The sequence below is a fragment of the Lithobates pipiens genome, unplaced genomic scaffold (genome assembly GCF_037356315.1).
Source record: "Lithobates pipiens isolate NorthernLeopardFrog02 unplaced genomic scaffold, aLitPip1_a1.2 Scaffold_13, whole genome shotgun sequence".
Classification (NCBI taxonomy): Eukaryota; Metazoa; Chordata; class Amphibia; order Anura; family Ranidae; genus Lithobates; species Lithobates pipiens.
The window spans coordinates 144703038-144718232 of record NW_027507718.1 but is presented as its reverse complement, the minus strand read 5'-3'; the positions used below and the strand labels follow the sequence as shown (position 1 = coordinate 144718232).

The 15195-nt window shown below is 43.7% G+C and overlaps 1 pseudogene; it reads right to left on the bottom strand.

Moving 5' to 3' along the window:
- Nucleotides 1-473: 473 nt before the first annotated feature.
- Nucleotides 474-885, bottom strand: LOC143974380 (small ribosomal subunit protein eS26 pseudogene; annotated as a pseudogene).
- Between the last annotated feature and the right edge of the window lie 14310 nt (nt 886-15195).

The following is a 15195-nucleotide window of genomic DNA, read 5'->3' as shown; positions in this document are numbered from 1 at the left end:
CTCAGGGAAGAAATTTCTGCAGGACAGCTAAAAAGGGCCACATGCCAGGCAAAACAAACCCCCGAACAAAAGTGTTTGGCCCCCCAAAAAAACACAAATGCAATACACAACAAAAAAAACAAAAAAAAAATCCTAAACTTGTTTTTTTTTTCCCCTGGTAAATAAGGCTGGCAAGGGGAACTTTCATCATTGTGTGTTGGGAGTAGGGATGAGCCGAACACCCCCCGGTTTGGTTCGCACCAGAACTTTCGAACGGACCGCAAATTCGTGCGAACTTTAGAACCCCATTGAAGTCTATGGCCTCGAATGTTCGAAATAAAAAGTGCTAATTTTAATGGCTAATATGCAAGATGTTGTCCTAAAAAGGGTTTGGGGACCTGGCTTCTGACCCAGGGGACATGGGTCAATGCCTAAAATGTTTTTAAAAACGGCCGTCTTTTCGGGAGCACTGATTTTTATTTTTTTTTTGCAGGTCAATTATAACAGTTTATTGACAAGACATCTGAGCAGATTTCCTTACATTGGCTTGGGAGGTGCTCTTGGAGGTGCACCCGCAGGCCTGAACCTTGGTGGTGGTGTGCGATCCTTACGTGCCTCACGAGAGCGGTTTCTGACCACCTTGCTGTGAATGGCGCAGCTAACACAGTAGTGCAGTTTCACATAAAGCTTAGGCAGTGCATATGAATCGAAGACACTAGCATCAGAGATATCCCTGACAGCTGCAGCCTCAACGATGTTTCTGATCACAAACTTCTGATAGCTTTGTCCTTTGGGACACAGCGGGCGCAGTTGGTGCACCGAATAGGCTGGACATGCCCACGTCCCTTCTTGGCACGTCCGTTATTCCTTCTTTTCTTAGTCATCTTTGACTCGAAGGCTGCAAAGAGGGGAGCACTGATTTTAATGACGATTAAAGTGAAAAAAAAAGTGAAAATATTCCTTTAAATATCGTGCCTGGGGGATGTCTTTAGTATGCCTGTGAAGTGCCACGTGTTTCCCCGTGCAGTCCCTGCACAAAATGACATCTAACGGAAAAAAAAGTCATTTAAAACTGATATGGATGAAAATTATTGAGAAAAATGGCATGGGTAGCCCCCCTGCCCATTACCAGCCCCTTTGGGTCTTGTACGGATATTAAGGGGAACCCCGTACCCATATTAAAAAAAAAGGAAAGGCGTGGTGCCCCCAGGCCCTATATACTTAGAACAGCAGTATACATGCGGTGCAAACAAGACAGGGACTGTGTAGGTTTGTTGTGTTAAGTAGAATCTGTTTGTAATTTTCAACTGGTACATTTTTAAAGTGTAACTCCAGTCAAAAAATCTATTTTTAAGCTTTTTGGAAAACATAGGGAAGGGTTATCACCCCTGTATAATTTGTTTTGCCGTCTGTCTTTTTTCATCTCACTTCCTGTTGTCTCCTTCCGATTGCAAGTAGGAGACATTTGTAAGTTGGATGTTTGAAAGCAGGGGCCTGCCCTATATGCTCTGCAGAAATGGCGGAACAAGGTGTTGGTGTTGCCACAACATTGTAAGCCCTCAAATGAATCTTGGTGGGCGCTGGAGCACCCTGCTGTGAACGATTATATCAAGAATTGTAATTACATGCCATTGTAGAACAGTGGTAGAAAAATTGGGCCTTTGGTGGTTGTGGTGCTGGTGCCACAACACTATAAGTCCTCACAGTTACTCTCGGTGGGCACAGGAATGGGCCCTACTGTGAAATATTATATCAAGAATTGTAATTACATGCCCCTGTTAAACAGGGGCTGAACATAGGGGCTTAGGCACCGAAGGTGCGTTCCGAAAGAACGCTGGATGCAGGACAGGCCAGTAGCTCAATTGCATACTGTGCAAGCTCTGGCCAGTGATCCATCCTCAAGACCCAGTAAGCCAGAGGATTTTCGGTGGGAAAGGTGTCCAAGTCTGACCTTGCCCCTAGGTATTCCTGCACCATGTAAATCAGATGCTGGCGATGGTTGCTGGTTGCTGGAACCGATCATACCTTGGGGCTGCGGACTAAAAAAATTGTCTGAACGCATCGGTCAGACGGCCACCTTCTCCACCGCTCCTTCTGACCGATGCCTCAGCAACACGTTGTCCAGGACCAGGAGTTTGTAACCTCCCAGTCTCTGGGAACGCGTTGCACAGACCTTTCTGCAAGGCCTCCCGGAGATGTCTCATCCTCTGCTCCCTCTGTGACGGCAAGATAAGGTCGGCAACCTTACCTTTGTACCGTGGATCAAGGAGAGTGGCCAGCCATTAATGGTCCCTCTCCTTGATCCGAAGAATACGAGGATCCTTCCGCACGCTTTGCAGGATCAGGGAGGCCATGCAGCGTAGGTTAGCTGAGGCATTCGGTCTGGAGTCCTCTGGGTCACTATGGACAACATGATCCGCAGCTACCTCCTCCCAGCCACCTACAAGTCCACGGGTTTCTTGGGACTGTAAATCATCCCTACAAGACTGCTGCTGCTGATGCTGAGTGCCAGCCTCTTCGTCCTCTTCCTGTGTAATGGGTGGGACAGCAGGAACACTGTCTGAATAAAGAGGGCCTTGAGAGGCAAGGAAGTCCTCCTCTTCCTGCCTCTGTTCTGCCTCAAGTGCCCTGTCCATTATTCCACGCAACGTATGCTCCAACAGGTGGACAAGTGGTACAGTGTCACTGATGCATGCACTGTCACTGCTCACCATCCTTGTGGCCTCCTCAAACGGTGACAGGACAGTGCATGCATCCCTGATCATGCCCCACTGGCGTGGTGAGAAAAAACCGAGCTCCCCTGACCCTGTCCTGGTGCCGTAGTCGCACAGGTACTCATTGATGGCCCTCTGCTACATGTACAGCCACTGCAGCATGGCCAATGTTGAGTTCCACCTGGTGGGCATGTCACAAATAAGGCGGTTCTTGGGCAGGTTCAACTCCTTTTGGAGCTCAGCCAGCCGAGCACAGGCATTAAATGATTGGCGGAAATGCACACAGACTTTCCTGGCCTGCTTCAGGACATCCTGTAAGCCCGGGTACCTGCCCAAGAACCGCTGCACCACCAGGTTAAGGACGTGAGCCACACAGGGCACATGGGTCAGTTGTCCCTGTCGGAGGCGAACAGACGGTGTTCGAGTCGAACATGCGTTTGACTCGAACACCAAGCTCATCCCTAGTCGGGAGGGGGATGATGGGTTGGGGCCATCATCAACTGGTGATATATACCTGTGTATCAGGGCATCTATAGGTGGACAAATTGGTCTCTTGACCCTCTGTTCCCTGGGTTCATACAGTGGTGTGAAAAAGTGTTTGCCCCCTTCCTCATTTCCTGTTCCTTTGCATGTTTGTCACACTTAAGTGTTTCGGAACATCAAACCAATTTAAACAATAGTCAAGGACAACACAAGTAAACACAAAATGCAATTTGTAAATGAAGGTGTTTATTATTAAAGGTGAAAAAAAATCCAAACCATCATGGCCCTGTGTGAAAAAGTGATTGCCCCCTAAACCTAATAACTGGTTGGGCCACCCTTAGCAGCAACAACTGCAACCAAGCGTTTGCGATAACGTGCAATGAGGCTTTTACAGCGTCCTGGAGGAATTTTGGCCCACTCATCTTTGCAGAATTGTCCTAATTCAGTTACATTAGAGGGTTTTCGAGCATGAACGGCCTTTTTAAGGTCATACCACAACATCTCAATAGGATTCAGGTCAGGACTTTGGCTAGGCCACTCCAAAGTCTTCATTTTGTTTTTCTTCAGCCATTCGGTGGTGGACTTGCTGGTGTGTTTAGGATCATTGTCCTGCTGCAGAACCCAAGTTCGTTTCAGCTTGAGTACACCAACAGATGGTCGGACATTCTCCTTCAGGATCTCTTGGTAGACAGCAGAATTCATAGTTCCTTTTATCACGGCAAGTCTTCCAGGTCCTGAAGCAGCAAAACAGCCCCAGACCATCACACTACCACCACCATATTTTACTGTTGGTATAATGTTCTTTTTATGAAATGCAGTGTTCCTTCTACGCCAGATATACTTGGACACACACCTTCCAAAGAGTTCCACTTTTGTCTCATCGGTCCACAGAATGTTGTCCCAAAAGTCTTGGGGATCATCAAGATGTGTTGTGGAGAAATTGAGACGAACTTTGATGTTCTTTTTGCTCAGCAGTGGTTTTCTCCTTGGAACTCTGCCATGCAGGCCATTTTTGCCCAGTCTTTCCTGATGGTGGAGGCATGAACGCTGACCTTAACTGAGGCAAGTGAGGCCTGCAGTTCCTTGGACGTTGTTGTGGGGTCTTTTGTGACCTCTTGGATGAGTCGTCGCTGCGCTCTTGGGGTAATTTTGGGCGGCCGGCCACTCCTGGGAAGGTTCACCACTGTTCCATGTCTTCGCCATTTGTGGATAATGGCTCTCACTGTGGTTCGCTGGATTCCCAAAGCTTTGGAAATGGCATTATAACCCTTTCCAGACTGATAGATCTCAATTACTTTCTTTCTCAATTGTTCCTGAATTTCTTTGGGTCTCGGCATGATGTGTAGCTTTTAAGGATCTTCTGGTGGACCTTACTGTGTCAAGCAGCTCCTATTTAAGTGATGCCTTGATTGTGAACAGGTGTGGCAATAATCAGGCCTGGGTGTGGCTAGAGAAATTGAACTCAGGTGTGGACAACCACAGTTATAGTATGTTTTAACAAGGGGGGCAATCACTTTTTCACACAGGGCCATGATGGTTTGGATTTTTTTTCACCTTTAATAATAAACACCTTCATTTACAAATTGCATTTTGTGTTTACTTGTGTTGTCCTTGACTATTGTTTAAATTGGTTTGATGTTCCGAAACACTTAAGTGTGACAAACATGCAAAGGAACAGGAAATGAGGAAGGGGGCAAACACTTTTTCACACCACTGTATGTGTCTTCAAAGAAAGTTCTCTTTCAGGATCAGGTGGTGGTGTAGAGATTTCTCCACTCTCCACTTGGCTCTTCAGAGGTCTCTTCTTTTGCCTGTTCCACCCTGACTTGTAGCACAAACTCTAGAGCATCAGCACTGAGCAATTTTCTGTGGCGGATGTAGATAGTATCCATAGACTTAGTGGCCACAGCCATTCCATGCAGAAGTTTTCCTCCCAGTCATCTTCCTCCTCCTTTAAGAAGGGATGGCTATATACTACTAACTGTAGATACCATTATTTGCATTAGCACTCAAATAGTTTTACTCAGAAGCAGTAGGTGATTTTGATGTCAAGTTTTTAGTGACCTTGGTTTCCCATTGGAGTGAAATTGATATACAGGAATTTACAGCAATTTTATACAGATGATCTAGTGCTGTGAACTCCATCGGTCATCAAACCTATGGATTTTGGGGAGACAAAGGTTCCTCCAGATCGCCGCTTTCCAGGCTATATATCTTGATCCCTTATTCTCAAGTAATAGTTCCTCTTGTCGATCCACATAGCCTTTGTGAATCACAGATGATGTTCTATCAAACATAAGCATATAAGGAGAGTACCCAGTCACATGAATTTCTGTACTGTTGTAGGCAAGTACAACTGCCGAGATGTATCTACACCAATGTTGCTTCTTTTGTTGTTGAGAGTGTCCTAAGCATGTAAGAGAGAGCAATTTCCAAGCATGTAAGGGAAAGTGCAATCAAACCTTCAGGCTCTGTATCCCTTGTGGATGGAAAAGGTTGTCCTTTTCCACCATGACTTCTCCACAACTGAAGCTCTTTCATTGGGAAAGATTAGGCATAACAGCTGAAGTGGTCAGTCACCACGAGGATGATCCTTTGTCTACTTATATCAGGCTACAAACACATAATATCAAATGCACAGCAACTCCATAGGACCTTGACATTGCAGATTGCCCACTGGAACAGTTCTAGAGTTTATAGTCGTCCTCTGTGTACGTCTCAAACAGGAATGACAGTAACTATCAACATTGGCCCTCATGCAAGGCCAGTAGTACCAATCTCTAATCAGTTTTAAGGTCCCAGATGACCATGTTCTTCATGTAAGGCTGTTAGCATTGAACCTACTCAGGAAGGAACAGTAGCCACTTGTCTACGGAAATACAGTTGGAGTTCCCTTGGTAGATCCATTCATTATGAAGCTGTAACCAATCCTACTCTTTATGAATCAGTCTGACCTGTTCTAGTAAATTCAGGTGCAGAAAAATATGAGCATATACTAAAAACAGAAAGGATAAGCTCTAGAACATAAAAGGAGAAAGTGAAGAAGAGCAAGAAGAGGAGGGGGAAAGAGAAGAAAAATCCTTGAATAGCCCAGGAAAAAAGGTTAAGGAAAAAACTTGAGCAAATGCTCTAGGCCAAGTTGTGGGGAAATTATCACAGTGTGTTTCCAGGCTGATCCCTAGGCGACAACATGCTTTTCAAAAGTATCTGAAGTGGAGAAGTCGACCCAGACATACCATAGAATCTTATATTTCTCAAACGTATTATTATCTAAAGCTAATATCTCTTCTATACGCATGATATAATTTACAGTAAAAACCCATAAGGATAAAGGAGGGGTAACAGCTGTTTTTCAAAACAAAAGGAATTTTGGGGGAGATTTACTAAAACTGGTGCACTCAGAATCTGGTGCAGCTGTGCATGGTAGCCAATCAGCTTCTAACTTCAGCTTGTTTAATTAAGCTTTGATAATAAAATCTGTAGGCAGATTTGTTCCTATGCAGATCTGCATAATATTTTGCACTCTCTAGCTCTAGTAAATTTCCCCCCTTATTGTCTAGCAGCTGACAAGAGAAAAGGTCTTAGGCCCCATTTCTGTGATGCTACAGAACCAAGGAGTATAGATAGGAGTGCTAGCTCTGCAGTGGGTGTCAAGGACTTATCAAAGAGGTTACTCTAAATAGAGAAAATCTGAGACCAAGGTTGAATCCAAGTGCACTCCCACCAGATGTGGATATAAGTACCCTCAGCCAAGCCACATTGCAAACAGATGGCCGGTACTGACAGGAATATCTTATGTAGGGAGTGGGGGTCCCTGTACCACCTGAGTTTAAAGTTATTTTCTTGAGCATAGCAAGATATTGTGGATTCATGAGTAAAATGGAATGAAGTGCGATTCAGCAGTTGTAAGCTCTTTCCCCAAATCCGCGGACCATAACCTGGTGTATGTTGGGAGTTGATCATGTAATAATGTGTGTAGCAGTTTATAAATTTAAGATAGTAGATGTCTGGGTGTCTCAGAGAGAGAGCACAGCTGCTCATACTCAGTCAGGGGTCTATCCACTCTTCTTTAGATGCTTCAGTATTATACGGTCTTCAAGGTAGGGGGTCAGCATCCGTTTCCTACCCCTGGCCAAAACTTCAGGCTAAAATTAAATCTGGACAGAGCAGCCAGCCACCAATGTCCTGTTGTATCCAGCTTGGCATTGGTGAGAAGGTATGCAAGCAGATTGTTGTTTGTCTTGATCTCAATGTCTACTCCATATAGGTAGTTTTTTAGCTTGTAGAGAAACCACCTATTTCAGAGAAAGTATCTCTAACTTATGAGTGGGTTAATTTTTCTCAGTAGAGGTGAGAGACACTGTGGCTCACATAGCTATATAATTAATCTGGCTTAAAAAAGACACAAGTCCACCCTGTTCAACCCAGAGAAAAAAAAACACACACACACATAATCTGCTTGCAATGTTATGTGCAAAAGAACTTATATCTTATTTTTTTCTGTTTTGACTCCACAGTTCCCTTCAAAGCCACAGGAATACCAGACTGTGGCCTCCCATTTTGCCTACCGTTGGGATTTCCCAACTGTGGAGGGGCTATAGATGGGAAGCACATCCACATCATGCCACCACCCCATTCGGGGTCTTACTATTATAACTATAAGGAGTTTAATAGTATAGTGTTAATGGCGGTGGTGTCGGCACAATATGAGTTCCTCTTTGTCGACTTGGGGAAGAATGGCCGGATGTTGGATGGAGGAGTCTTTGCCCGGACCAAGTTTTACCAACGTCTCCAGACTGGTGGCCTGGCATTGCCACCTGATGCAGACAGCGTGGAAGGACTCCCGTTTGTCTTTCTTGCTGATGAAGTATTTGGTCTGGGTGAGCACCTGATGAGGCCATTCCCCCAAAGGACCCACACCCCGCAGAGGAGGGTTTTTAATTATCGGCTGGCCAGAGCGAAAAGAGTCATGGAGAATACCTTCAGGATAATGGCCAGCCGGTTTCGCCTGTTTCTGACAGCAATCCATATGGCGGACTACAAAATCAACCATATGATCCTATGCTGCTGCATATTGCAAATTTTTTTAAGGAAAAATGCCCAAAATTATATTGCCTTAGTTGGGCCTGAGGCTGGACTTTCTGTTAATCACCTGACAGGCCTGGATACTGGCCATACTGGGTTTGGCACCCCAAAGCACCCGTGAAGTTTGGTAGAAATATGTAAATTATTAGTGCCAAGTGGATTTTCCTTTAGTAAATAAGCCCCATTGTCACTGTAAACACAAAATTACTTCAAAAACTGGTATTGGTCATTGAAAGAAGAAGCCACACATTGTTGAGCAAAGTTGTTGTGCACATTCACACATGTGCGTTATAAAATTTATGTGTAACATTTTTTTGTTTTGTTTTTTAATTTTTTTTTTTTTGTTCAAAATAGGCATGTTTAATAACATAATATACAAAATTCTGAAAATTAAAAAGTTCAACGTAGAAAACCAGAAGGCTTCAGATGGGCTGATGTCACCCCTGTAAAAGCCAAATTTTGAAGATGCACACAATTTGGGAGTCAAAATGGGTATTTACCACCTGATCTGACCATGCCTAATGTCAACATGTACTATCTACCATCATGGGGGATCAATGGACGTGTTTTGGGGGTGCAACCTCTTCGTCTCACCTACTTCAATTGGGAGGAAGGGGTTGCACCCATAAAACGCGTACATTGAAATCCCCTGATGGCAGATTGCACACGTTGACACATCGTGTGCATCTTCATAATTTGGCTTTTACCAATTACAAAAAAATAGTGTTTTTAGAACAACAATTCTTAAAATGGTTGCATTTTGAAGATCTTTTAAATTCTCCCCAACACATCAACCTTGTTCTTCATTTGTTGTTCAAGAAAATTTAGCTGGTTTCTTATGATGTCGATTTCACGATTCCATGTCATGATGTCCTGGATTAGGAGTTGTGCACTTGCACTTGTGAATTTTGGAGCTTGCTCTTCCACAACCAGAAAATCACAGAAAATGTATTATAAATATGCAGTCATACATATTTTACCTGAAGCTGGGGTATCAGACACTCACCTGTTGTGGTGACAAGTTTGCCCACTTTTTCCACCTCTCCTTCCTCCAAATCCTCGGGGTGTGTTGTTTTTGGGAGTTGCCCTTCTTTGTCAGGTTGGGGGTTCCTGGTGTCCTCTGTTGAGTGGTGTCCTCCAAGTCTTTGATCCCCTATGAGAATGAAACAAAGGGTATACTTTAGCAGATATTTAGGCACGAACAAATGTATTTAACCTGTATCTGCCCAAAACATTGTATTTAATGAGCAAACAATGTTTACTACGATCGATTACTGTGCCCACTAACCTGAAACTTGCCATTTTAAAATGTCCTACAGTAAAGAAAATCCCATGGCGCAGGATGCAAGTAATAATAAATAATCTGAACACACGACAACTGCTTACTTTTTCTAAGCACTTTCTTGATCCTTCTATACTGATCCAGCTCCCTCAGTTTCAGGTCTGACCAGCGTTTCCTTATTTGCTCCTTGGATCATCGTACCCCAAAATTTGTGTTCAGACTCTAAACAACTTTCATCATGATTTTGTCTTTCTCACATTTAGGTTGGTGTACAGTCCATTCTTGTCATCATAGTCGTTCCTCCTCAAGATGTCCACCATCTCCACCATCTCAAGAAAGGCCATATTGGTAGCCTTAAATCGTCACCTTCGGGATCGTGAAGTTTTGGCCTCCAGGCTTTCCTCCTCCTCGTTACTCCAATTATCACACACCTGATGTGTCTCTGCCATGTCGCTCCTACTGCACGCCAAAGAGAAGGGGTGGGGAATAGACTAGAAAGAACGTCAGGGGTGGGCGGCGGGGGTGACACATGCGCAGTGTATATAAAGTAACACGTGTGTGTCGTACGTACATTCGGTGTGCTGAGGAAGGAGGACGAACGTTCTAACGAAGGTAAAATCATAACTTTGGTACATCAGTGGCCTATACTGCTTCAAGTTTGAGGTCTATATTGGGATAAGGTCATGAGAGTTTAGGCTGATATTAGTGTTTTTGTTTTGTGTATTGTCTTACAGAAAATATGAATCACTTTAAGGACCCAGAATGTATGGCCAGTTTCATTGACAATTACAGGGAGATGAGGAATTTGTGGGAGGTGAAACACAGCTTATATTATAATAAACAAGCTAGGAGGTCAATGCTGGAAAAACTTCTGGAATTTGTGAAGACTCGGGTCCCCGATGCAACCATCGTGTTCTTGGAAAAGAAAATTGAGATCTTGAGGAACATGTATAAGAAGGAGCATAATAAGATCCAGAAATCACTCTGATCAGGAGCATCAGCAGTGCAAGTGTATGTCCGCAGGCTGTGGTATTTCAACAAACTGTGGTTTCTGAAGGCAGGGAATCTCATTCTACCCTTGCAGCCTTCCCTCTACTCTTCCCTTAACCCCAGCAGAGGCTGACGAGGAACAATAATGTTATTGTGTTAACTTGACACACAAAAAAATAAATATATTATATATAGTTAGTAAGGTTGAATAAAGACACAAGTCCATCCAGTTCAACCTGAGTGAGAGTGTCTTATCCCTGTACATTGCACACTCATGCTGGTCCCTACCCTCAAGGAGCCCACAATCCAAGGTCCCCATTCATATACTAAAGCCAATTTTGGACAGAAGCCAATTAGCCTACCTGCATGTCTTTGGAGTGTGGGAGGAAGCCAGAGTACCCAGAGGAAACCCACGCAGGCACAGGGAGAACATGCAAACTCCAGGCAGGTAGTGTCGTGGTTGGGATTTGAACCAGTGACCCTTTTTACTGCTAGGTGAGAGTGCTAACCACTACACCACTGTGCCACCCATATATATATGTATATATACTTTTTCAATAATACAAAAAAAGGAGATCTTGATGAAATAAAAAAGATAAAAGATGACTATAAAAAATTATTGTAAACATTATTATGGAGATCGGGCTTTTAAAAAATACTATATTATTCATGAGATGGGGAGAAATAATCAAGAAATAAGTTTGTGAGAACTCTGTGTGAATATGAGTAGCAAAACAACTTCATTATTTTTGCAATATAAAGAAGTAAAGAATGTGCTGAATCAAAAGATCACAGAATTTGCTGCGTGAGGAATGTGCTAGCTTCATTACTAATGCTAGTTTTGCCACACCGATCGCTTTCGTCCCGTACTTGCTTCAGAGCATGCGTCATTTTTTGGTCCATAGGTACAGCATACAGACGAGCGTCTTTCCCAAAAGGAATTGGTTCCGTTTTAAAATATTAAGAACATGTTCTATTTCTAGGTCTGTCAATTTTCGACGTAAAAAGTCCAATGGGGCATACAAACTATTGGAATATACAATGAAAAGCTCCCATCTGACTTTTTCTGTTGGACATTCCGCTCGCGTGTACATGGCATAAGTCTTTCTAGGCCTTGCTTGACTGCCTTCCACTCCCTCAACAACTTCCCCACAGGCTTTCGTAATAATAACAGCACCCTAGAAGGGAGCTCTGTTCAGTTATGTTTTGGGAACTTGGTTAGCGGTGACTGCCTCCAACTTCTTGGGGTCAGTGGCCACTCCTTTATCAGAAACAACATGCTTGAAATAAGTGACAGATGGTTGATAAAACTGACATTCTTATGGGACAACCTCAAGTCAATCCAAGACCTACTCCAGACGTCCATAATGTTCTTCTAGCTTCTTTACGAAGATTATGTCATCAAAAGTACACCAGCGCTCTGGTCTAATTCATGTATTCCGTGATCCAATCCATCATTCACTGGAAGGTCATGGGTGCTCCAGCCAGGCTAACTGGTAAGTGTGCTGGCTAATCTTTGTTTGTGAAGTGCGTTGCCCTTCCATTGCACCTTATTGCAATGGCTTATATGATTATAGGTTGGGGTGGTTACAACTTTTTTTTCCTGTGTGTCCCTGTGCCTTTAAAGAGCAATGGGTTCCCTCCAGGCAAACCTGCCCTTAATCTATCCATTGCTATATTTGCTTGAATTCGGAAGACCATAGTACACAGAGGAGCCTTGACGTAGGCACTGCGGCTTATGCATATATTTGCATATGTGTGCAAACAAGACCCACTGTTTTTAATGTGAATTGTTAGGGTCAATATGGTTGTTTTGAAGGCTAGCTGGTAAGTGTGCTGGGAAATCTTTGTTTGTGATAGACTGCAGACAGACCCTGCGCACAAAAACTCACAAAAACCCCAATGGACAACTGAAAATTATCTTCTTATATTCTTCAGGGTGCATGGGAATTTGATGATACCCACAATTTAGGTCCAACACACTTAAAAACTTAGCCCCAGGCACACACTGCACAGCATCTTCATGGAGTGGTATACTTAGCCCTTGTACACACGGTCGGAGATTCCGACGGAATGTTTCCGATCGGAGCATTTTGTCGGATATTCCGACTGTGTGTGGTCTGCATCGGACTGTTTCCGTCGGAGTATCTGACGGACCAACTTTTCCAACTTGCCGGTAAAATTTTCCGACAAAATGCTCCGATCGGACATACTTCGATCATGTGTAGCCTACTCCGGCGGACAAGGTGCCACGCATGCTCACAATCAAATTCGGACACGGAAGCGCTCGCTCAGGTAAAACTACCGCTCGTAATCGATATAGCACATTCGTCACGCTGCAATGTTAAAAATTCTTTCATGAAGTGCATTCTCTTGTTCTTTACAATGCTGCAAGAATGAACTTCTTTTGATGCTCATAGTCACACACTTCTCCCGAACGTATTTACTGAGTCTTTTACTCATTTCAGCAATACAATTTTTTTAATCGTCACATCTACACAATTTTTGGGGGTTTTTTTTGGGTGAATTTTGTGTTTGTTTTTTTTCATAAACATATCCTTTTTTGACAGTTTGCTCATCTTTCCATTTTTTGGGGTGTGTTTTGTGTGTAAACTTACCACAACAACATTATTATCTTTTTTATATTTTCTTTTTCTTTTTTAATCTACAGGAGGTTGTTTAGTGTTGGTGCCCCTTGTTATTTATTTCACTTTGTATTTTTGAAATGTACCTGCCTGCTCACAACTAAACTGCCCTTTTTGAAGTAAAACACATACACAAGTATTTCTTCAAACCAAAAAATCCTTTATTTAGGTCTCAAACAACTAAAAAGAGGAAGGCAGCGCTGGATAAACTTGTCAATTTGGCGAAGCCTTTGGCCCCCAGGGCAGACATGAACTAATTAGAAAAAGAAAAATTGGTGGCCTGAGGAGTACATATATCAGGGAGAGAAGTTTGGTCCAGAAGTCCTAGAGATCAGGAAAAGCAGATCGCATCTATGTCCCCAGGATGTGGTTCTTCAAGAGGCTGCATCTTCTGTCAGACCAGACTGAACCCAGGCCATCACTCTCTTGTCTTCCTTAGGCACTTCCTTCCAGGCATCCTTCCAGGCTGTGGCTGGGCTCCTGTAGTTGAGGCAGGAGGAGGAGAAGGAGAGCGTTGGTCGACCTCCTGGCTGCCACTTGCCACAGCCTCCCCCTGGCTGAGGTCTTCCTGTGTATGAAAATGGGACATAGTTTTAGTTTTTTGCTCATCAATCACAACATTTTTAGCTCATGACTGTTGCAAATTGAATGTTATCAAATAGAACAGACTATCATTCTGAGCCCAGCATTTTTCATTCTCGTCTCAATCATTTTTGGTCACTACTGTCTATTGAGATGTAAACCACTTTGTTCAACCAGAACTTACTGATCAATAAGAACATCTAGTTAACATCATTAAATGTACGACAAGAAATATGTTCAACAATGCAATACCTGTCTCAAGCTGGGCCCCACCACATGTTGCTGCCTGGAAGGCCCAGGTTGGACGTTGGAAGCCTCAGCTGGGGGTGAAGGAAGCCTTGAAGGAAGACTGGAGAGTGGTGGCCTGGGTACCCCCTGGTCTACCAGAAAATGCAGCCTCTCGAAGTAAACCATCCTGGGGTAATAAATGGCATCTGGATCTCCTGATCTCAAGGACTCCAGGTGCTTCTTTCTCTCCCTGAGATATATACTCTTCATGACACCAAAGAAAGAAGTTTCTCCAGCGCTGCGTTCCTCTTTCTTCAGTCCTGATAAAACGGGTTGTTGATCAGGGCAGCTCCCTGTACACTTCCAGGAATAGTCCCATAAAATTTGGGTTTTGGAAGGGATCCATCTTGTCTGCAAGACACAACACAAGACAAACCCTAAAATACTAATAATGCCATGATAAACCCTCCTAATCTTGTCCCAACATCGGCCTAGATAGAAGCAGTCTAGTGATGTACCAAGTTCAAAACTTTACCTTCGTTTGCATGATCGTCGCGTCAGCTCCTCACTCTGTTCACAGATCGTACGGACCGCGTGTTGCGTTTTATATACAGTCTGCACGCCCCTGACGTTCTTTCTAGACTATTCCCCGCCCCTACGCTTTCGGCGCAGTGGGGAGAGCACATGGCGGAGAGAATGCAGGTGCGCAATCAGAGTTCCACTAACGAGGAGGAGGGTGAGGAAAGCCCAGAGCCTGAAACATCCCGATCCAGGAAGAGAAGATTTAAGGCCTCAAATATGTCTTTTGTAGAGATGTTGGAGATGGTGGACATATTGAACAGGACCGACTATGATGGGAAGTATGGACCTTACCCAAACCCAAATATCAGAAAGGCCAAGATCATGACTAAAGTTGTGAAGAGTCTTCAGAAGAATTTTGGGGTACGCCGATCCAAGGATCAACTGAGAAAACGCTGGTCAGACCTGAAACTGAGGGAGCACGATCAGTACAGAAGGATCAAGCGTGTTTTTCAAAAAAGTAAGTAGTTGTCGTGTGTTCATATGATTATTCTTGCTTGCATACTGCTCCATGTGCTTTGATTTCATGTTGTGCAGTTTAAAATGGCTACTTTCAAGTTCATGGTTTCATTCGTTCGTAAGAAACATCGTTCTGCAGGTAAGTATTCCAGCTTAACAAAGTGTCCAC